Source organism: Myzus persicae, unplaced genomic scaffold (assembly GCF_001856785.1).
Source record: "Myzus persicae strain clone G006 unplaced genomic scaffold, MPER_G0061.0, whole genome shotgun sequence".
NCBI lineage: Eukaryota > Metazoa > Arthropoda > Insecta > Hemiptera > Aphididae > Myzus > Myzus persicae.
Genome location: NW_019104057.1, coordinates 40,635 through 62,508, shown reverse-complemented (window position 1 = coordinate 62,508; position 21,874 = coordinate 40,635). Strand labels below are relative to the sequence as shown.

At 38.3% G+C, this 21,874-nt stretch overlaps 1 protein-coding gene across 1 annotated transcript in view; it reads right to left on the bottom strand.

The window, feature by feature from the left end:
* LOC111038186 (pair-rule protein odd-paired-like) overlaps positions 1-21,874 on the bottom strand; it is a 55,887-nt gene that overhangs the window by 16,540 nt on the left and 17,473 nt on the right. The window lies entirely within an intron of this gene.

Genomic DNA, 21,874 nt, shown 5'->3' with positions numbered 1-21,874 from the left:
CGTTTCGAGAGCGACCGGGGCCCTACGATGACGAGGCGTCGTTAATCGCAGGTAATAGTGCCGTGTACTTTAAAACGTGACGTATATTAGCATACCTAATGTGAAGGTTTTCGTGCGTCAGCGGATTATAATAATATTACATAAATATATATATATATATTGTATGGGTGCGACTTGGTTATTTTTTCAAAAAATGCCCACCGGCCGCCAGGGTCGTCGCATCGGCCCGCAGTGTATTATTCCCGGACGCGGTGTCCGTCGGGCGTTATCGCGATATTAGAGTAGGTAACATTATATATATTTTTATTACGCGATCGATGTTATTTTTTTTCGCAATGCTCTGCAGCTAATGCGCATAATATAATATTGGGTAAATGTTAACATTCGATCCATGTTTTCGGCACGAATCGATCAATCGCCGGCGCGGGATTAACGACGATGATAATAATATTTATATATAAATGTATAAAACGGCGAACGTTATAATATTATAACAAATACGTAAGTATACGCGTTTACGTACGTCAAACGGGTTTTCGAGGTGTACACGTATAGGTACACATAATATATAATATTGTTATTATTATTATCATCGTAATTATTATTATCGTATATGTTATATTATACGTTTCGTCGTTCTAATAAGCACGTCGTGTGGTTGCTGTTATTTTTCAATTCAAATCTCCCGTTGATTTTTTTATGGGGCTACTTATATCATACCCAAGTCGCTGTTGTCGTATGTATTCGTTTGTTTGTTTTCCGTTCCCCGCCGACGATAAACACGAGTTTCCACAGTCCCGTCGACAGTTATTATCATTTATAGGTACTAGGTGCACGTCCAGATAACATAATTAACATAATGTAATATGCTCGTCGTTTTATACGTATATATAGTCTTCGTTGCCATCATATTATTATAATTTGGTATATCACGGGCGGAACACGCGAATACTGCAGCAGGCTCACTTGCAAGCCACTTGTCCCCGTTAAAGTATTATAATATTATATGTATTCATTATTCACAGGGTCGTTTGTAGACGAAGAAAAACCCGAAGTATGCACACGTCCGACCTCTTCATATCATCATAATATTAAATATGGGTTTATTCGGCGCGTATAGGTTTAATAATAATATATGATGTTATAATATTTCATTATTTATATATGATCCGAGAAGGCGACCTGCACCGACCGGCCGACCGATCGCATTTGGTCCGCGACCGATGCACGATTCCACGTCGATATGTATTCTTAATAATAAATTGTAAATTGTAATAATAAAATAGCGGTGGCGATTAAACGCGAAATCAGAACGACTTCGGGAATATACGACGAGTATGTACCTATTTATTTTGTTTATATACGTTTTGAATTAATTAAACCGGAGGGCAGCGTTGTCGTTTTGATGGAAAACGAATACGATGACCACGATAATAATAATAATTTTTTATTATTATTATTACACGTGACCGACCGACGGATGGACCGGTGACGCTGCGGGTGGCTGCAGATGACTAACATCATGCACAAGGCGAGCGGAGACGACGTATTATAATTACGGTGCTCGCGACCGTTTCTCATTATAATTTTTTTTTTCGCGTACTTACGCATAAAATAAAATGTTATATTTTACGCTGCCACCGCCACAATCTATTTATTATACTCGCGACGTACGTGCCTCCGTATCCGTTTTGTTGGCGCGACCGCTCGCGTAATTTATTTCATTAGCCAACGCCTACTATAATATAATTTATTATAATATACACACAACGGATCCGCGTTTCACACACGAGCGTGCGCTTCTTCTGGCCGCAGTTTACCGTCAATTACCGAGTGTATATACATTTTGTATAAAACTATATGCAATTTAGAAACATATGTGCGTGAACCGAAAACCTCCGTACTCACGTATATTATAATTTGTAATATATTATCGCTAGCGAAAATCGTTCGAGAGAAGCGTTAAAAATTAAAAAAGGTTTCATCATCATTATCACCGATGTGATTTATACAGTCACGCGGTCATACGACCTGCTCGATTCACAGTTGTTGCTCAGTTTTTGGGCTCGAACGCCGTTGAAACGACTAGGTACGAAGTCTGCAGCTGCAGGTGGACCGAGGCCAAAGTCATATTCGGCGTCGTCTCGATTTTGCTGTATTCGGTTTCTGTAGTTTCTGTAGGTACATAATATATAATACATATATATATATATGTGATTATTATTTAACGCGTCGTCCACATCGTTTGGTTATAAAAACGACGACGACGGTATCCCGTCCTAAATAGGTCCGTCAGAGATTTATAGCGGTAATTCGAGTAAAATAAAAAAAATCTCTGTTTTTTATTCCTTATAATGCGATTCTCCTGCATGCACACTGTCGCATATCGTTACGTTTATTCTACGTGCAGCAGCGCAGTTACGATCCCGCGGTAATGAGAACGAATTATATAATTAAGTGTAATAATAATAATTATTTTAATAATATATATATTTTTTTTTTAAGTACACACGATCTCCGCGAACCAGACGCGGCCGGGTTGGCGGCGTGTCGTCATCGTCGTCGTAGGTCACTGCATTCTTGGGCGTTAATGAACACGGGGCGTACCTCGTACAATATACATTATTATCGTGTACGTATACCTCCATAGTTTATGATGTACAGCAGGTAACTTATCCGCGTGCACTGTACGGTGGCGTGTTTTTCGAGTTGCTGAGCAGGAGATCTCGGTGTGACCCTCAGCGATCGCGAGTCTCCAATGTTTATAGCAAAAATATTGTACTCAGGTACATATTACAACTTTACGTATTGATATAGTAATAAATAATAATAACGAAATAACTAACATATTTTTTATCTTCAAGTCGTAGCTCCAGGTTCAGAGTACGATGATATTAGATAGGTATAATAATAAGGATATCGGACTCAAATAAATGTTATAGTGCACCGAGACTGCAGCTTGAACGATGCACTTCCGCATTTCCATCGGGATCGGTATGATCATATTTTATCGTTGTAGGCAACATTATAAAAACGCACGAATCCGATCCATCTCCGAACGTCGTGTATCAATAATTATAATAATTTACACGGCCGTTTTCCGTTATTTATTTTCTTTATCGCTGTTTCTCCGTTGCGCGCGCACTGCTGAGTCCATGCACTTTCGCGGACACTTGACCGATCTGTATCTATTTCTCTCGGCGGACGACGCGTAATCGTCGCAGTATATTATAATATTATACACCCATGAAAAATTTAATAAAATAATATTTTAAGCGCATACACCGCGGCGGCACTTGTCCCACGACCTAACGCGTACACATAATAAATTGTCGTCGAGCACAACCAGTTTTTTTCTTCACATATAATTATGCTTATGTTTGTTTAACACGCGTGTAAAATATAAATAATTATTGTCCCATACACATATAAATATACACACGTCTCGAATGTTCGGTGTACTTGAATGTATAGGTATATTATGTATATTGTACGCGTATTGTGTATATACGACGCGCCGTTGTATATTATATATTATGATATGAGACCGTCCGATACTCCGATAGATACATTTATAATATACCTGTATAATGTACGGAGTAACATCATGTAGAGCAATTATTATTATTACCTGCAGATGGAAAGTGTGAACACACGCCATTCTCACTGCAACGTGTGTCTTGTCGAGTCCAACAGGTTATCGCGGTGCACCGGCGTGGTGTGCAACTATACATACAGCCTGCTATACATATTATAATGCCGCCCACTCGGAGACTCCTAAAAAAGCTCGGCCGAACTCTTATTACTGCAGCTGCAGATATAGCCGGTGTAGGTATATTATACGGCCGCAGCACTGCACATAATATTATTATGGTCATAACATAATATTATTATTATATCGTATGCAGCATGCTACGAGAACTGCAGCTATAGGGCCTGATTTATGATTTTTGTGATCGTGTACGCTTATAAGTACCGGTATAAGGGGGCGGCTCCCATTAGGAAAAAAAATCCATACACCAACAAACTAATAACGACAAATACAGTGTGTGACGACCCCCTTTGCCGTTATAATAATAGTGTCGTTGATAGGAACGTCTCCCAAAACTCTCGACGTGATTTTTTTTATTTGTAGAAGAAATAAAATAATATCATAGTTGTAACTAATATAAATAATACGAATTGATTAGTTTTCCGCAAATATACTTCCCGCGACATGGGACTTCTTTTACTCACTATGCAGGTACTCGTACAGTGGTTGGAAGTCACTTCTTTTTTTTAGTTAAAAATTGTCTAGAGGCCCTGGCTATAGAAAGTTAATTCTGCTGGTGTCCATCACAACAACTTTGTTTTACATTTTTGATTTTTCGAAACAAATGTCTTGCATGTTATATGGGTTTAATACATTTTGTTGTTATATCCATTTCTTTTTTAAAAATAATTTGAACGAAATGTGTTACAGTTTAAAACTATAAACAATAGAATTAATATTTTATTAGTTGGAGAATAAGGACGCGTCCGAAAAGTATTATAATAATATAGACACTAATACACTATATTGTAGTGTCTGACTCCTCGCCAATTACGATAACGATATTCCACAATTACATTTGGTTGTAATAATCTGCAGCTGAATCTCGTTTGCTCGACTTCATAATAATAATAATAATAAACATAATATAATAATAATATGGTGTTATAATACGGTACGGTGCACTGATATCCGTTGGGTATCGATTCGCCTTCAGACTGGCGTTGCACCTCTGCAGGTGTATGCGTAATTAATACGCGCTAACCGATTTGCTCTTATTCGTATAATATGTTATTATTCCGTAGTCGGTCGGCATGATATCGAGTCGTTATGATAATTACGTATATACACATCGACGCGTTGGCGTGTCCCTGCAGTTCGTTATTATAACTTATTATACAACGTCGCTGCTGTATAATCATCAACTTGGATATATTAATATCGCAATTAGAATTGTAACGCCGCCACCAGAGTCCTCATAATATTATAATAATGTGTATGCATAAGTATACGAGTATAATATTATAATATATAGTAGCACTGGTTAGTGGTTTATAAGCGCTCGGTAAAAGCGATACTCGTCGCGGCCAGGCGAAATCTCTTCTGCAGCGAGTGAGTTTCGAACTCGTTTTCCAGTTAAAACTCGATCGAGGACGGTCTCCCAATATAATAATATGTAATGATACATATAATATTCTAATAACACTATATACGTACCATAATAAAGTGATAACATATCATTATTATTATTATATGAACTTGTTCGTACAACTACAGTCCACTGTCCACGTCCTATCCACCGGTCCAGACGACATGTGATTTTACTTTTTTTTTTTTTTTTGCTAGTGACGACATAATATTATTCCAAGTCCACTGGTTTTTATTTTCCATAAACCTCCGACGCGGGATCTTACGCATCCAGCAATAATATCGAAAAATAATCGTCTCGGACTGTATCTATATTATAATATGAAATTGTATTATTATTGTTATCGTGCCTACGACCTGTTCGCTCGCGATTTCTGAAGCGGCCGAGATCTACGGTGTGTACAATATATAGGTAGGTGGGTAGGTAGTATATCTCTGATGCGTGTGTGTATAACCGCGAAATCGTTTCGGTCGATTGCACGCGATCGAGCTCTGCGACGATTATAATAATAATAATTAACGTAGTTATTTTACACACACCGCCGAGTATTATACGGACGAAAAGAAAATCATTGTGTGTGCGGTTGTCCTGCACACACCACACACACAAGCGTATGGCGTACTATTATTATTATTTTAAACGGAGCCACGTAATAATAATAATTCATCACTTTCTAAACGATTAATTGGTTTTCGGTTTTGTTTTGATTTTTGTTTTTTTTTTTGTTTGCATTTCGGTCAGTGTGCAAAGCAATATTATCACAGAAGTCGGCACGGCAGCACGCCGGCCAAGAGTGTACACAATTTATAGCTGCACGGTACCTATCACGCTCATATTATTATATATTATATAGGTAGGTACTGCGGTGTATAGAGAAGACGTCGGCGGCGAGTGAGAAAGCACGATGAAAGGATTTATAACGTATATATAACCGTATTTTTTTCTTACGCCACGCTTGACGGACCGTGAAAACTTCGAACATTATCTCTCCGTGTATCTCCTCGGTGTAGGTATAATATACCTGTATATGCATGCTCGCATGCTCATTGTTTTTATGCGCGCGATTTTTTTTTATCATTCTATATATTATTATTATATTATATTCTTCTTCTTTCCCTCGGTCTCTCTATATATTTCGTCGTTCACCGCGTTACCTATATAATATAAAAAAATATATATATATATACATTATATATTCGTGGATAATAACCAATACGTAGGTGTAGGTACACGCGTAGCATAGGTAGTCGAGTATAATGCGGTATAGGTACAGATGTAGGCACAACGCGACTCGTATGTACAATATAATAATAATAATAATAATGCTCTGCGCCTTATATTATGATTAAGGTACGGAGCGCGAATTCCTTAGGGCTTTCTCGACCGCGTTATCCATTTTCAAATTGATGAAATACAATTTTTTACATTTTTTTCCCTGCTGCACGCTGTATAATTCATTTAACGCAGGTACTTTGATGACTCTGCTTCAGGTACTATTGTTACGATAGTAGGTATATTTATAATATGTTATAACAATATTATAGTAAACTACATACTTATTACCTTGACAATAATAATATAATTGTATAATATATACTCGCAATATCACCGAATCCGTCCTTGAGACGGTTTTCCAAAGCGCGTACACATCGCGAGTACCTATATAATAATATTATGTATAAGGTATGTATTTTATTATACACATAATGCACACAATTTGAGGATCGACCTGCCAACCTTGATTGGTCTTAAAATGGAGCAGCAGATGCGGGAAGACGGACACTCACACACACACACACACATGGCTCATAAATACTAACCCTAGTTCACCTTCGAGTTATAATATTACGTTATCATTACCATTTTGTTTTTCGTAATTATTATATTATCATAATATTGCGCGTAGGTATACTTAAAATATGCGTGTGCGCCCCCTCCTCCCGGAACGGCTGCCCGAAAAACGAGAGTAGATATACGCACAGTTTGCAACAGAAGTAGCCAGTAGTGTAATCATTAACGAGTACCTACACATATAGTTATTATTATTATTATTATTATTATTATTATTATTATTATTATACAGTGTGGTTATCGTCCCCTCTATATATAGTTCCGAACGGGTTACAATGTACGCAGTTAAGTTAGATACTATACTAACTACTACTACTACTACTATATGACTTCTACGTTCTACTGTATATAAATATATTACATTTATAGGTAGGTTCCCGTCCGTCTTCTTCGCGATGGCGCGATACGTGTAATAAATCATGCATGCGATGTACTGCGTATTATGATGTTAAAAGTATTATTATTATAGGTACCTATAGGTACGTGCAGGCGTATTATTCCATAGTTCTCCGATTTCGAATATCAAATTGAATATTATTTTTTGAAAAATTGATGAATAATTACGACCCGTTGAGGTTTTAGCCACCGTGGTCGCGGTATCCGCAGCAAGACATCACGCCGCACGCGTGGGTTACGATTATACAACAAGTTGATAAACAATGTTATTAACTATCAAGTACGGGACAGCGGGAGGTTTAATTATTGCACATATACAGTGTGCGTCACACTTGCATACTTATATGATGTGTGTTCTTTTTTTCGTACTTATAATATTTTACGAGCGATTTTGTACACGATAAGTACTTGGTTTATCAGAGACGGCGGCGGCGGCGGCGACGACCAAAGGGAATAATAATAATATAATAAATTATCGTACATTTTTTTACGAGTAAAAAAAAATTAATTATTGCTTGACGTTGCTCGAATAGAAATCCGTTTGCTCTGCACGACGACGGGTCCTTCAAATTCTATAAATGTATCACAAGTAATACCCATCGGGTTATACCTTTGCCGTCGACGTGCCTTTTTCTAGAGCGTCGCCGAGCGCTAATCGTTTTCAAAAAAACGATTGCAATTTTTCGGCCAGCAACGCAATTATGTAACGGCGAACAACTACAACTGGCATCGGATTCCGACATTGTTGCCGTCATTTTTGCGTGGCCGAACAAATATAAAACGACGAGGACGATTAAAATAGTTTAGAGGAATTTCTAACACTACCCCTCAACTCGATCGTGTTAATGGAAATGGAACTGTATAATAAACTCGTGTAAGAATAAAGTTTAATCCTTCTATGGCAGTTTCAACTCCTGCAGGATTTACTACTATTGTTACACCGCCACTGCGGCTGCAGCTATATATATTGTATTATATTATATGAGAGATAATTTCTGCGCTCTCACAAATAGTTGCCGGCATGCTTCGAGTGCGAATTTAATAATATACGTATACCTACGTATACGCATAGGAAACGAATATGGCGTGCGCTCCAATTTTTTACACGTGATTATTCGTTCCGTTCTTTATATAGGACTAAAATTCTCTATAAACATTTAAGTCAAATCAAATCAATATAGGTAGGTAGATACACATTTTTCTTTCGGAAGAATCAGTCCTAAACATGGACAATTCAACTTGGCGTTTTTAGAAGATGCATTCGATATTGTATAACGCTGAATACATTATCTACTGGACACGCGATATGTTATACATTAATCATAATAATCCATTTAAATCGTCGATGTGGCGGCGGATCGTTCAAAAAATGATAACGGTAATTGAATAATATTTACAGTGAGCAGTACACGCATAAGAGTAAAATATACCTATACAATCTAAATCTGAGCTGATGAAATTTAAATAAATTAAAAAGCCATTAAGAGAATATCACATTGCAGCCGTTCCTTTTATATAACGAGCAGTATACGCATATCGTAGAATAATGTACGGCGCATATTATAAGTATTACAATGCGGCAACGGATCTATTAATCTAATAATTGTATACGCGTAACTATATATTATGGTCATTGGCGGCTATTATATTATGTATTATGTGCGTATATATATATATATATATGCACATAATACATACACACGTACTTGTGAGCGAGTCCCTATTATGAAAATTCATTATTTTAAACACCTCTTACATTGATCTCGACGTATAATTATTATACTGGAAGTGCGATTTGACTCGTCGTCAATATAGATAATAATATGTGTAATGATACGAGTATGCCTACACATGATTGTATATTCATACAATATAATATAGGTACCTATCTATGCTCGCATAGAGGGACCCGACTGTGTCTCTGTTCAAATATATGGCTGCACCACTAAACGCATAGCCTCCGATTACAATTTCAAACAATAATATTTTAACATCGATATTAATATGATTAATAATAATACTGTACATACGAAAACTCTTACCGAAATCGTAGCTATACACAATTGAAATAATTCAATAATTATTGTACTATGGCTGCAGCTGTGAGGATTTTATAACCGATTGAATGAAGTGAATCCGTCGTACGGACTTACATTATAATGATAGCTTACGATTGTTGTTGATCAAAACATGCACATATTTCTTATTATTTTTTTGTGATGGTGAGTGATGATGAGTGGTCGGAAAACTGCAGGTATATACCTACACGGATCGAAGTTTTTCAAGATTTGAATCACATAATGTTTCGTCAAAGCCCAAATATTTCAATATTGAAATATCTCAAGCGTTTACAAAACACATCTCAACCGGCCTACTCGTAATGGATATATGCGGTAATATGGGCATTACATTTTCTCGGCACTCGACTCGACGTGGGCGGATATTGTGATATCCCGAGGAGTAGGCATATAATATAATGACGTGTAAAAATTGATTTCGAATCGACAACGGAAAAAATTCTCGCCGACCACAATGTACCGTCGTCGATTTGGACAGTCATCGCGGGCGCGGATTGTACGTCTCCCCTCGCGCCGCCGCGTACCCTGCACATAACCTATATATGACGATGACGATGACGATGATAATAACGGACGACACATCTGCACACACGGTGCACGCGCGTCGGTGAGCTTCGTCGTGAGAGCACGAGTCTCCGGGTTCGTGTGTAATTCACGCCAAGACACACGACGAGCGGACGCGCGCGCGACTTGCAGCACACGCGCCGGCGACGCGACGGCGGCGTCACGATCTCGAGCACACGCCGCCGTTCGTGTGTTTTGCCCGCGCACGCGCTTTTCCATATAATATATTATATTGTAATGCGCACAGTACACCACAATAATATTATAATAACATAATATAATAATGGTCGGCGCGCAGAGAGGCACCTACCTACCCATATATATAATATATTGTTATTATTATTGTAACACACGCGGGTGCGCGCGCAGACGGGCCCAGCCTCCACCGCGGTGAAAGCACCTCGTCGCCCAGGTCCGTCATTAATATTAATATAAATATATGCATTAGACGTGGATGGGTTATCCGACCATATAATATTATAACACTGCGATCGCTGCAGTGACGGTGATGATAATAATGACAATAATAATACGATGCGTATAGTGTTAAAGTTTGTGCGAAACGCGACCGAAAACGACGATGACATTGTAACTGAATAATATAATAATGTATACGAAACGGGCAAAAGTCCAAGTGCTGAGCGCTCACACACGCACACACACACACACACACACACACACACACAATGGGATGAATAACAACAATGGTTGTTATCCGGTCGGCTACCGTGTCCGTCCGAGTTACTCGGATATGTACTTGTATATAGGTATATACATAGCCAGGTAGGTGCGCGGATCTTATATGGTAGCTATAACACATGTATATATACGCGCGCGGTAGCCGGTAAACGAAGACGACGGACTATATCATCGTTGTCGCCGCCGCCGCTCCTCGAACGCCGGCGTTTTAATATAATCCCGTCGCACTTATATGTGCGTGTGTGTGTGTGCGTGTGTGTGTGTGTGTGTGTGTGTGTGTGTGTGTGTGTGTGTGTGTGTGTAATGGCCGGCGAGCGTAATATTCAATTTCGGATAACGGTAAACGGAACTTTTTCTCTCTCTCCGTCTCCGCCGCGATCGCCGACCGATTATACACGCGAGTGCACGTGAAATCCGAATGCCATTTGAATAATGCGCGTCCGATATTATCACCGAGCAGTACACATAATATTCATACATGTACGCTGCGGGTACCAGGTACCTATACGTCCTACCTAGCCGTGTAGACGCGTTACGTGATTTACCGATATAATATTATCATTTACGATATAATATATGTAATACGCCGGTGGACAATTATTATCATTATCATTATGTATATAACGCGGTCGCGGTCGCCGGACCCGATGCAAATACGATACGCGTGTATATTATATTGTAATATCGCACGGAATAATGTTACACCTGTGCACACGAATAATAATACATATCGCTCGATCCGGCTGCGATCGCCCGCCGAATATCCGCGTCCGGATGTCGTTTCGGAAGGCCCCGCTCAGAGGTGACGAAATCTTCCGGCTGCAACAGTTAACTCGTCCAACTCTGATATTGTTATTATACCGAGCGATCGTAATAGCTCACGCCATGCGAGTATTTAGAATACGGAGCTCGCTCGCCGTGTCAATGCTCCGGAATCCATTATGCGCTCGCGTTTCCGTGTCATCCCGCCGCCGCCGCCCGGAATGTAAATCGTCTCCCCGCAGCAAGCTTAATATTATTGTATCTCGTGGTCCGATCGATTTAATATTGTTATATTATATATTATGAGCAGCTCGTTATCGCGCAGCGTTTTCCTGCCACGAGTGTGTATGTATAGGTATTATGTGCTCGGGTACCTATGCCACTGCACACGACCGCCGTACGATGACAATAGAAAGGAATTCGCACAATTTTCGATCGAACTTGCGATATCGGCGCGGTCGAGTGCATAATATTATACACGTATAGGTACCTATACCTACTATATTATATTATACGCAATGATATCCGCGTATAAAAACGTCCCGTAACTCGCCGCCGCGAGATGTGTACCTACCCACCTATCTATGTGTACGCAAAAACATATAGGCGCGCCGGGGAAAAGCCATCGGGACGATCGTGAGATTATAACTGTCTCCAACTCGGACGTATATAGGATCGCCGCCGTCACTGCAATACACGCACGCACACACACACACACACACACACACACACACACACACACACACACACACACACACACACACACACACACAAGCAAGTGTGCATATGTGTACATATATATTTATAAATTTATAATATATAATGTGTGGTGCGGGCGGCAGGGGCTCACTGTGGCGGCTGACTGAACGACCGTCTGCCGCCGCCGCGGTTATCGTATGACTTCATCGCCGACCGGCGATTTCGAAAGAAAAAAAACCGCGTATCTGCTTTCTCGCCCGATATATTCCGCTTCTACGCTATCCGGTGCAAAAAAAACAAACCCAACAAATCTATACTCGTGGATAAACGGGTTGCTCTGCGGAGACGTTTAATTCCATCAACAACGTCGTGTTCGGTTAGTACACATAGTATAGTATAGGTACCTACCGTAAAAATCGTCAATCACAAGCAAATCACAAAAAAGCAATTAAAAAATAAGTGAGTACCTATGGAGTTATAACCACCATTCTTCTGCAGATTTTTTCGACAAGTTTATATCTGCAGGCTAAGTGCCTGCATATGCCTCTTAGTCGTTTAAAAAAGACTGCAACATCAATAACCACAATCTGTGGTTATAATATATTCATATAAGGTAGACGAAAAGTGGGAAAACATAATTTTTTAGTTTAATGTTTTCGAAATTTTCGATCAAAAAAATTAATTCGATTGAAATTCAAAACATAAATTACTGTAACATAAAAATTATAATACATAATATTATCAACTTAGGTAAATAAATATTTAGATAAGATAATAAATATTATTTGTCCATTTGTATGCCCGTAGAGTACTTAAATAGTACTTAAATAACACTATCTTATGACTCATCATGGCGCATGTTCCTCTAGCTTTTATTTTCGAAGCAGAAGACGCGGTAAGCAGTAATCTTTTTCCAATTTAGTTTTGGATTGTCTTCTTTACCTTTGAATAACCTTCTTTCAAATTGGTAATTATTACAGCCTACTATATTTTATATGCAGATGGATGTATGAAGGTATTTAGGTATATCTGCCTACGCATTGTTTGTTGAACCTCGGGAGATCGATATTTCGCCGGATTAATAGTCGCGCGATTCGATTATACCGCGCAGATGAGGGTGATTGACAGCCGTCGATATCGGTGGAATCCTATTGAGCGGAGGAGAAAAAAAATCGTAAATAAAAAACCATGTCACGGCTCACGCGTCGCCGTCGCCGTATCTATGTACCCACGGCTAATGGATTTTTTCGGTTTTGAAACTGATTTTGAATCGTTTTTGGCGCGCTTGTTCACCACGGTCCGCACGGCATTCGGGTCACGGACAACAATACGCGAGACGATCCTCGACGGCGGCGGCTAACGCGCTTAATGATCTGCCTAAACGCATTTCAAACGACCGAAAACGACTTTAACGACGTCGCATCGTTGCGTCAGTATTTATCGTACTTGTACATATTTTAATATCAGGTATATTATGTATATAATATTGTATGGTGTATTGTGTCCGCTTGGTCACGACGTGGGCCGAACCCGCGGGGGTGCGATCATAGGAAAAGAAAACAAATAATCGACGTCGCATCGCACATTCGTAGTCCGACGCGAAAACAGATTGTCGAAAACGTACAATGGATGAACACATATTATACACAATAATTTAATATTATATAGTATCATCTCTATAGTTTATATACTTAATATAATAATGTACGATTTGCGTAATTACATTTTTTTCTTTTGGATTATTATATATTATGGACATAATATTACGAATGATATTGTAAAGCTCATAAAATATTCGATACAAACAACTGGTTCCGAACACGTTATATTATTTCATCGTGATAAAAAATTGTCTATAACCCGCACAAATCGTAACAATTCAATGTTACAAAAAATAAGCAAAGGATATAAATATGATTTTAATATATTTGGTAAAACGATAACATCGACCTAGATCTTAAAAAAAAAATCTTGTAATCTTGGATACAAATATTGTCCTCTCAACTGTTAAAAAAACGTCTACAACATCGAAGGTCATCTTATACATATTATGTACCTATATGTAGGTGCTCGGTGTTTGTTGAACCTCAGGAGATCAATATTCCTTTGGATTAATGGTCACACGACAGGTTGTCGAAAACGTATAATGTTTAAAATAGATGCGCGTATTATACATATTGTATACGTATTATATTATGCATGTCCGCAATATATGTAATAAATTCATCGAAACGACAGTTTTTTCGACGTTTTTATTTTCTGAATGTATTCTGATCGGATCTGGCACAAAGAAATAATACGACACCGTGCGTTCTGGCCCGGACAAATATTTAAATCGTCCGAAGATTATGCAATATATAAACCGCCGATCAAGAAACACGTTACGATGATGATGTATATTAATAATGATATAATACAATTTCGTACACGTTTAATAACTGTATAACCGTTCGTTCGCATAATATATACATTTATAACATTACAATACGGTTGGAAAGAGAGAACAATAGGAAAGCAGCCGGGTGCACGTATCAATTATATATAGACTATAGGTACATATACACTATAGGTATATAGAGGTATATATATATATATATAGGTACATATACATACATGTACGTAGTGTGGAGGTACCTACATCGGGTTTAGGCGAACGTTCGCGGAAAGATATGTTTCGGCGCGGGTACACGGTGCGCAACTTTCAGCGTCCTCGGGCGATTGATATTCCTCGGAGATAATCGGACTGCATATATATATATTGACGTCGTCGTCGGTCGGAGCGGTGTGCTCATATTATAATACGTACCTATGTACATATAATATATGTGCGTACGCATGGTGGAAGACTGGGCAGGGAAGTGAGCACAATATTATAATGTTATACCTATACCTATACCTACTGCTCAACACACATATGTATTATGTGATATTATGTACAAGTATATATAGGTACATATATACCGGACGGACCGCGGGTGATCAGACGACCCGGAGTCTGTGCGAGTAAAATATAATACTGCAGTGTCCCGGAGGCTCGAAACAGGTCGGCGGCGGCGGCGGCGGTGGAGTAATTATTTTTTATTATTTTATTTTTTCGTCCGATACACAAATTATACATACATATATAGGTAGGTACGCGATATCGGTTATATGTGGATTTTTTTCTCTCTCTTTTTATCGGCAAAGATAATTTGTAATTATTTAAGAGGGCGGACGGGCAGTGGCGTTGTTTCGCCGGTCAGCACGTCGACTGTGTGCGCGATGATCGCCGCGACCGATGCCGCGTCCAGTTCGGTCTAAAAAAAGGTTCCGCTCGCAAAAAACTTCAAAACTGGGCCACAGCATCCGCGATTAGTGATCTCTCGTCCGACACCGCGCTTGCGTACATTGTGTTAAGGCAGGTATGTATAATATTATATATATTATGTATATATACGTCAACGGCGGAGAGCGAATAATAATTTTCGACGACTTTCACCGGGGCAAAATAACATCATAAATAAATAAAGTCCACGAGACGGGCGGCGTGGACGTCTACCGTCTTCCGTTTTGCATGCAGTGCTCCTGTCGTGCGTGTTACCTAACCAGCAGCGCGCGAACAAAGTCAATAGTAATATAATAATAATAATAATAATAATAATAATAATAATAATAATAAAAATATTGTTGTCGCGCAAACGATGCAATTTCTCCTCCACCATCATCATCTCTCTGGGCAGTGTATTGTAGTTCGATTCCGTCGTGCGTCGTCCGAACGTAAATCAATCATAAAAGGATAACTATTATTTTTCCATCTCTTCCCGGCGAACAACGCGGCCCGGTCTCGTCTATTCGGATTTTTCACACGAAAGCTGCGAAACGTTTCTACAATGTATAGGCACGGCGTAATTATTGTATATATACGACGTGACACTGGCACTCGGTGTCCAATTAGTTCGCAATAGTATGTAACTCGCGTATATGTACATAGTATAACCTGCAGTCGGGTATGCCCACGCAACCGCGGTACACACTGTGTATGGGTAAGTATACCGTGCACGATGTCCATCGATCGGTTGAAGATCGATCGATCTGACGACGACAGGCTAACGATAAAAACGACTTAAGAACAAATAAAACACCGAGTGACGTATTTAAAGTCTCGGGCACGCTGGACGAGTGGGCGTGCGGTCTGTCCTCTGTCTTTTTCGTCTTGGGCACGTCTGGTGTAGGGTAGGTATATACATATATGAATGTGATATCGTTGTTATGTTATTATTTTTTTTTTTTTTGTACGATCGGTACGGAGTCGGAAATATGGCCTAATGCCACGTCCATCGTGCAGCACAAAGCACATAGCTCGTGTTTATGGGTATTAGGTATTTATCTACGTGTTTTGACGTCAGTGTCGCGATGGCATATGAAGCGATAAATAACAATAATAATTTACAGTTATAGTTATAGGTATTTCCACGGCTTGTGAAGAACATAATTTCACGTTGTCAGGGTTGATGGCCATTTTTTTGATGTGTATGATGCAGCAACCACAGAGTCAATAAAATTGTACTGTCACCCAACGATTTTAATATAAGATGTATATAGTATTATAATTCACATATTATGTCTTCTTTATTAGTTGTATAACAGCTATAGCATATAATTAATGGGTAAATTGTCTGCAGGTAAGAGACTAGAAGTGATATAGACCCACGGCATGAGAAAATATGTTGTGATTTTTCGGTCGACCGTGCATTAATATAATATTTTGCGAAAAACGTGCTCCCGGACATGAGAATACTCTTAAACGATCGGATACATACAATAATATTATTATAAACTCGTAGGTACCAGAAAGAAACTATGATCATTTTTTTGATCCCAAATTAGACTATTAATAACAGATTACCATCGCGGTGCAACTGTGCAAGTTGCATTCGAATAATGAAGAAGAGAGAGTGTTTCACCGTCGACACATTTGCAGCTCGGTTGCTGCAGTGTACAACACTACGATAATATTATTATAATAATACAATAAATAATATATTATACACATACACGCGAAATTATAATATAACAAACACGAATAACGTTTTCTTATAGTGGCATTCAATGCTAATTTAATTAAAAATGTTTAACAAGATGCACAATTGCATCATTATTATATACCTACAATCGAATCGGATGTACAATCGCATTCTCGGGCAACAGTTCAATCCGATGGGAATAGTATAATAAAATATAATAATATAACATTGTGTGTATATTATCTGCAGCAACGCGAGAGTGCGTGTTTGTATATTTCTGGGCGCGAGTGTTATTATAATTCTTATGAATAATTATAGAAATGTGAAAAGAAACACGTACCTCAGAGTATGTTATATACTCCGATATTAAACCTACTAATTTAGATCAGAAACCCGACAACATTTTCGGTAAGACGTGTATTTTACGACTGCGATCTTAAAAAAAAACTCCACATTACACTTTTTAATATCCTATAGAATCCTGCAGTGTAATATAATATTAGTTAATCGATCTTATTTTCATAAGCATTTAATTCGTTAATCAGAGCTCATTTTTTTTTTTTTTTTTTTTTTTATTTCGCCCCCAATTTTATATTTGGCTGTAACTACTTACATATAATATAATATTATTATGTACGAGCGAAAACAGAGATAATCACGAGCGTAAAATGTATCCATTTTATTCAATTAAAACTGGCGACGATCTAATCAGTGTTTGTAATTGGATTGGATGTGTATTAGATTTTATTATTTTTTTTTTATAACCACACCGTCCAAAGCGCATACTCGTATAATATAAACTAAAATATATATGATATGATGATAATAATAATAATATATTCGTATAAATGTATAATATGGATGGGTTCAAAAGTTAATCGCAACCACGGAGGACGAGATCCAATTGGTCGTATAGTACCTACGTCCTACCTACAGGTATAATATCATATCGTTTACTGACCCGTGATGGTCGTTAATCGAAATTTACGTGATTATTATAATTTTTCACAATATATTTTTTTTTTTTGGCTAGAGATCGACCGTTATAGTTCCTTCTCGAAACATTTACGCGTGTTACAGTCGTGTCGAGAGCGTTTCCTCCTTTCGACGTATATACACACACACGACTTTACGCGAGACGTTTATATATGATGACAATATGTGCGAGCGCGTTCACGCGCGTGTGTGTGTGTGTGTGTGTGTAAGTACGACGTGTATCGGATAATAATAAAAATAAAAAATAAATCGAGCCGGGTCCGGAGCTGCAGGAACGTTGCCAGGCGCGTGCAGAGCGCATTCCTAAACGGAGGCGCATAATAATATGTGCAACAGTGCAGCGGCCGCAGCATCCTCGCCCATCGGTGCGGTAACTGGACCGGCGGCGGTAAGTGCATTTGCATGTCGTTGCACCGCTGCTGCATGCGGCCGGCGACGAAGGTATACAGGCGGAAGGGGTTGACGGCGCGATTATTATTATTATTACCATCGCCACAATATATATATATATGTATGTATGTATGCATAATAATATAATACGTTGACGTGCCCCAGTTCGGTGTTTACTATATCTATATATATATACACGACACGAGTACCTATATACCGCGGCGAGCTCAATGCCAACGGACGTTTATCCGCGTTGTACTCGGTGGACGTTTATCCGCGGGCCGCAGCTTTCCACAGCAACAGCTGCAACGTCGAGTTGGAATTCCGTTTTCTCATTTTATAATTACTACGACATTTGCGGTCGAATCAAAACACCGAGAACCAGGAAGATTCGATATCATATAATATATATTATCTATCGTTGTAAATCTTCGTCGAATCCTCCGTACTGCCGCTGTATGTACGCGAATCGAAATATCGCTATCACATATTCTGTGAAATATTTCGATTTTTTACGCAAACTTATCGAAAATTCACTATTGAAGTAGGTATAGGTGATATTCGACGATGCGCACTGGACTACATGCTTTGTCAGCTGCACATTGACGACAACTTTAAACATGACGTTAAACCGATATCATTATATTATATAATCTATAGTTGACGGCCTCGGCGGTGCTGTACATAGTATTTATTTATGTTTCTATGTTTATATACATATTGATGCTTCCGAAGGTTTTGAAGAGTAACCGACAAATAACACACACGATGAGCATAACATATAATAATATAATACATGTAACAACATATTGCTGTATACCTATATATCGTCCATTTGTCGTCACTATGCAGTAGCAGAATGACCAGTTAATGATACATAAAATATGTAAAAATGCGTCCGAGATAACGGAAATTTACGCGATTTTTAATCTAAACATTTCCAGTCGATTGTAAAGGACACTCGTTGCAGGGAAAATCGTATTTGTGTATAAGTACCAATAATACTGAGTGGAAATGTTAACGTCATTGTCGCAAGGCGCTTATTAATACATTTAAAAAGAAAATCGTAGTTGGTTTTTCATTTTATGCGGTAAAAAATGATGCAAAACTGCCCGCCGTTTTACACTTCGTTCGGACGAATATCGTATAGATATTATTATACACGGCTGAGGGGAATATAGTTTATATTTTGCTAATAAACCGCGAGTGAACTCGAGTACCTACCTATATATTATTATATATAATAATAATATTATCGTGGAGGATCTTCGCGTGGTTTCACGAACCGGCATGCCCGGTTGATATTATTATATTATACGCGTGTGCGTATTCGAATTGCTCGGGGGCAACCTAGTTTCGCGCGGGTACACTGCTGCTGCAGCAGGAGCAGGAGCAGCATCGGCATCTCCCACCCACCCACATCCGTACATAATATATACAATGTGTATTATAATATTTTATATTGGGAGCCAATTGGTACGCGAGCGCCCGTTTGTGTGTGTGTGTGCGTGTAATATACATATTATTATTATAATTCGTGTGTAATATATCGTATACGCATGTGTATTTGCGTGAAATAATATATACATGTACCGGGTCTGCCTCCGACCCGAACTTGCCACACGAATAATATAATATACGATTCGTTCGTGCCGCACCGGCAGCAGCATCGCCGGCTGCAATTACCGCGCGCGCGTTCATTAACATACCGAAACACACTGCTGCAATCGGGTCCGTTCGCCTATATACATAGGTACAGTCGTCGTCGTCGGCGGCGGCGGCTCAGTCGTCGGCGAAATATCAAACGGGGATGAGCATGTATATAGCGTAAATCATAGACGTGTAATAATAATTAGCTTATTAAAATTCAGACGTTACGTTTTAACCGTGAGCATATAATATATATACACATACACAGACATATATGACTTTTATGCAGCGCTTATTATTATTATTGCGCATATATCATATTATACATATGCGTATTATACATACATAATATTATGTGGTGTGCACGCGATATCATATTATTATAGTACACGACTGGCGTACAAGACTCTCTGGGCAAAACCGCGCGTCTTGTGTGCTGCACAGTCCGTCACGCGTAAAAACCGTATTATATATATATATTATGTGTATGTATATTATAGGTATCTCGAGATGAACCTAAAAAACGGTTTGTACATGGTACGGCGTATACACTGCAATACGTATAATAACGATTATACTGGTTTGACACTGTTTGTGGTGTAATATTTCACGAGCCCGTTAACGCAACACGATGCCGGTCTCGGCGAGCCCGCGCCCGTTCGTAGTCATATAATAATAATAATAATAATAATAATACATATTAAGTATGTGTTACATTTAATGTGTCATACAAAAGATTAATATTTCGTTGCGTTTTCAATTTTTCGGCCGTAATTTTCGCATCAGAATAATTATAATACCTTTTCACAAGTCTATCAGCCAAAAAAGGACGACGAAAGTGTACAGTTCGATACCTATTTCATAAGTACCTACAAACATTTATCGTATTTTAACTTCTGGGAATAACATACAAAATATGCTTGCTTATATTATGTTATGGGTGTACTCAATTTTTAGATATTACCTATACAGACGTTCCTCACAATCGTCACAAATAAATATAACGCGTTGCAACGGTTATATAATTATTAGTAACAACGTATCTATTACATTCAAGAAAAAAATAAAATTTATCAAAAATATAATAATGTGTAGGCATTATAAGACACTTACATATACATATACATGAATACCTATTTATAGCTATAATATTGTCTCGGTGCTTATTTACTTATAATATATTTTGAAGTGACACACATTTTTTTAGGAACTTAAGAAGAAAATATATTCTTTAATATAATATAGGTCGTGTTTTTTTGTATAAGCGAACAATAAAGTTATGAACTTAGAGAGTGTGTAATGTGTAATAATATGTTTTGTACTTATATCGTATTAAATTATGAAAAAAAAAACAATACGAGCAGTAAATAAATAATCATAATATGTTATGGGTAACAACCGATATTGAATCGGTAACCGTTTTTCCAAACGATAATGTGAAAAATAAGTATCACCCTAATTTTATTATTATGATAAACGGGAGGAAGAAACTAGCCGTAACGATTCGTTACGGTCCCGTAGAAACTTGGGTGTACTTACCTAAATGTATACCTACGCGCATGTAGCTATCTGTTACAATATGATAAGTTCAGTTTGGGCAACGAGG